This window comes from Nicotiana attenuata, unplaced genomic scaffold, assembly GCF_001879085.1.
Source record: "Nicotiana attenuata strain UT unplaced genomic scaffold, NIATTr2, whole genome shotgun sequence".
In the NCBI taxonomy this organism is placed as follows: Eukaryota; Viridiplantae; Streptophyta; class Magnoliopsida; order Solanales; family Solanaceae; genus Nicotiana; species Nicotiana attenuata.
The window spans coordinates 77,483-82,165 of NW_017673382.1; positions in this window are offsets into that span (position 1 = coordinate 77,483).

Sequence of the window (4,683 nt, forward strand, 5' to 3'; positions counted from 1 at the left end):
GGTTCTGGAATATATCCTCCTAGGATAGAATGTTTTAACTCACCAGCTATCGGTACTAAAAACGCAGATGAACAATGAACCACTTGAAGGCTGTAAAACACACTAGAATTTTTGTGTAGAAGAAGAAGAAGATAATCAAAAAATTTCGTAAGTAAATATTCTGGGATTTGAAGGAATATTTATAGCCAATTTGGTACTGTTTCTGAAAAGGTTTGCAACATTTCAGAACAACCATAGCTGTTGGAACAGGTTTGACACTATTTCAGAACAGCCATCTGTTGGAATATTGCAGGAAAAATAAACAGATTTAAAATAATCCGGGAAAGAAAACGGACCGGATCAGACCGGGTCGAGGGTAATAGGTTATTTCGGAAGATTAATCAATCAATCGATCTTTGACCGAAGCCGAAGCCGAGCGAGCGAGCGAGCGACGACGGCGTGAGGCTTGCCTTCTTCTTAATTCTTTAAGAGCTAAAATATGAGCTTCTCTTTATATACACAAAGATTTTCTTTCCTTCTACCAATGAGGGACAAAGTGCATTAGTAATGTAACGACCCGACTGGTCGTTTGCCTTTTTAGAACCCCGTTCCCCCAAATAAAACTCTTCATGCTCGCTTTAACTAATTTACGACCTGCGGGGATGGTTGATTCGGGATTTAGAAGAGTTTGGATTGAAATATGCACATTTAACTCATTAGGATTTTCTTAAAAGGCTAAGTTTGACCTTGGTCAACATTTTGGGCAAACGGGCCCGGATTCGTATTTTGACGATTCCGGAGGGTCCGCGGGAAAATATAGGACCTGGGCGTATGCCCGGAATCGAATTTCGAGGTCCCTAGCCCGAGTAATGAATTTTTATTAGAAATTGTTAATCTGAAATATTAAGGATTTAAAGAAACTAACTAATGATTGATTTCATGGGTATCGGGCTCGTATGTTGGTTCCGAAGCCCGGTACATGTCCGAAATATCATTTAAGACCTACCCGCAAAATTTGGCGTCAATCCGAGTAGTTTAAGGGAGTTTTGGCCCGTTGAAAGGAAAATTAAGAACTTGAAGTTCATAAGTTTGATTCATTTGGTTTTAGGGGCTGATTCCTAGATTTAGCGTTGTTTCGGGTGTTCCAAAGGTTCGAGTAGGCCCGTCTCGTGATTTCAGACTTGTCGGTATGTTCGGGCGGGGCCCGGGAGCCCCGAGCGTCAATCGGACGAGGCTCGAGTGAAGTGAAATTTTTTTAGAAGAGCTGAAGGTTGCTGCTTCTGTCATAACCGCACCTGCGGTTGGTGGACCGCAGGTGCGAGACCGCAGAAGCGGTCCCTCCATCGCAGAAGCGGCCCAGGGCAGCCAGGCCAGGAACCGCAGAAGCGGCTTCGCAGATGCGGCCTCGAGACCGCAGAAGCGGTCCCAGCTCTTTCACCCTTTTTTGCAGATGCGGCCTCGAGACCGCAGAAGCGGTCCCAGCTCTTTCGCCCCATTACGCAGATGCGGTCCATTTCTCGCAGATGCGGGACCGCAGATGCGGTCCCCTGACAGCAGATGCGGAAATCGCTGAAGCAGTGAGGTTAATTTAATACGGGTTCTAAGTCATTTTTATCACTTTTTCACTCCTCCATTGGGAGATTTTAGAGCTTTTGAGAGAAGAACTTCACCTAGCATCTTGAGGTAAGTGTGTTCTATCTATTTCTAGTTTAATAATTATGTCTTAGGTAGATTAAACACTAGTTTTAAGGTGAAATCATGGGGTTAGAGCAAAAACCTAGGATTTTAAAGAAACTTAGATTTTACAACGAAATTTATTATGAAATGAACTAGAAATTATATATTAATGATCCTTAGGCTATTGAGAACAACTTCCTTCGAAAAATTTCGGAACCCGGGCATGTGGGCCCGGGGTCGGGTTTAAGGAAACTTGTGTTAAGGGTTGGGGAAAATGCTTAAATAGCTAGAATTCGATCTTGTGAGTCTATATTGACTAGTTCTTACTTCATTTAACTAGTTTGGTATCGTTCGGCTCCGAATTGAGGGCTTGGACTCGTTCTTGGTATTGGAAGTGCACTTTGGAGCGAGGTGAGTCTCCTTTCTAACCTTGTAAGAGGGAATTGTCCTCATATGCATAATAATTGAGTAATTTGCTATTAAATGCGGGGGCTACGTACGCACTAGGTGACGAGAGTCCGTGCGTAGCTACTATTATGTTAATTGTCCGTGTAGTCTAGGGCATGTATCATGCTATATTTGTAATTGTCTCCATATTTTCTCGCTAATGCGATCACTTAGAAGATGTTAGAGACTTGAAAAAGAAATAAGCGAATGTATATACTTGTTGGACACTTGTATGAATTCACTTGTGCGCATTCATGTGTTTTCTTGAAATAAATTGTTATTTGTGGATCTGGCCGATTGCCTCGGTAGAAATAGATGCATCTATGGTTCGCGCCATTCGACCCTCTGGTAGTGCATAGTTATTTTTCTGTTGGATCGGGCCGTCGACCTCGGCATAATGTGCGCATGACATATATATATGTGAAATCTTGTTCATGACTTGTTCTGCTGAATACTTGAAATGTATACGGTTAACTGTAAATTGTTAAGATCATGGCTTATTATCTCTTGCTACACACTGTTGATTATTTGTAACTATCATGCCTAGCAGAACACTTTATTATATTATTTGACCCTAGTAAGTGTCAAGTCGACTTCTCGTCTCTACTTCTCCGAGATTAGACGGGATACTTACTGGGTACATATTGTTTATGTACTCATACTACACTTCTGTACTTAATTATACAGGATCCGAGGTAGGTACATCTGGTTATCAGTTTGGTGCGCACTCCTGATTCATAGCTTGAGACTTCCACGGCGAGCTGCTACTTTCCCGAGACGTTCAGCAGCTTGATGGAGTCCTTTCCTTACTTTTGCTGTCTATTTTATCTCAGACAGTAGGATAGTTTATTTATTTTGTACATTCTACTAGTTGCCCATTACTTGTTACACCAGGTCTTGGCACACACATTAGTAGACGGTATCATTTTAGGGTTGTATAATTATTATGACTTTATTAATCATTTCTAATCTTATTTCAACTTAAAGAGTTATTCCAACTATTTCGGGGTAAAGGTAAATGAAAGTTTATTTAGTATTTTTCCGTGTTGGCTTGCCCGGCAATGGTGTTGGGCGCCATCATGACCTATTCTCAGAAATGGGTCGTGACAACATGGTATCAGAGCACTAGGTTCACGTAGGTCTCACAAGTCATGGGAAAACCTAATAGAGTCTTACGGATCGGTACGGAGACGTCTGTATTTATCTTTGAGAGGCTATAGGGTTTTAGGAAAACTACTCTTTATTCATTTCATCTCGTGCAGTGGTCAGTATACTAAGTTTCCTTCTCTACTCTCTCACAGATGGTGAGGACACGCACGGCCGATGTTCCGGACCCGGGAGGGGCTGCTCCCCCCGCTATCATAGGCCGAGGCAGAGGCCGGGGGAGGGCACCGGCCTGAGGTAAGGGACGAGGGCGTCCCAGAGCTATCATAGTAGCACCACCAGCAGATCCTACGGGAGATCCTATTATCGAGGAGCAGGGCGAGGTGCCCACAGTTGAGCCCACCCCGGCAGACTTTATGACAGCACTGGGATTTCAGGAGGTTATGGGTCGTATGCTTCGGTTCATGGATTCTATGACTCAGGCTGGTTTATTTCCAGTAGATCCAGCTACCTCACAGGCAGGAGGGGGAGCACAGACCCCTACTGCTCAGGCTCCTGGACATGCAGCTGCAGTGTATCAGACTCCGGGTGCACTACCCGCGGATGGGGTTCAGCCAGTTGCTGCAGTGGCGCCCCAGCCCAGGCCAGCTGCAGATGGCGATCCGCAGAAGTTATTGGATAGATGGACTAGGCTTCACCCTCCGGTCTTCGGGGGCGAGCGTCATGAGGATGCCCAGGACTTCATTGACAGGTGCAGGGACAGACTGCACAACATGAGGATATTGGAGTCGCATGGAGTTGACTTTCAGCTTGAGGGCAGGGCCCGCAGATGGTGGCAGTCTTATGTTCTGGGTAGGCCAGCAGGTTCTCCTCCTATCACTTGGAGTGAGTTCACACAGTTGTTTCTGGACAGGTATATTCCACCCTCTGAGAGGGAAGAGCTGCGGTATCAGTTTGAGCAGCTAGAGCAGGGCCAGATGTCCGTGACTGATTATGAGGCGAGGTTTTCTGAGCTATCCCGCCATGCATTGATGATACTTCCTACTGATGCAGAGAGGGTGCGGAGGTTTGTTGCAGGGCTGCATTCTGGCATCAGGGCCAACATGGCCCGAGAGGTAGAGATGGGGACTCCTTACCAGTTAGTAGTGGAGATTGCTCGGAGGATTGAGGGTTACCGTCAGAGGGGTAGGGAGCAGATGCAGCAGGATAAGAGGGCTAGGTTCTCCGGAGAGTTCAGAGGTGCCCCGGCTAGGGGCAGAGGTCAGTTCGGGAGAGGGCAGCCCAGCAGGCCCCCATATTCAGCACCACCACCTGCTCGAGGTGCTCCAGCGCGCCCCTATTTCAGCGCCATGCCAGAGAGTTCTTATCGCCCACCAGCTATTCAGGGTTCCTCCGGTGGGTATTCAGGTCCTCAGGGTTCTTCTGATTCTTACTTCAGTGCTATGCCGGAGAGTTCACACCGTCCACCGGCCATTC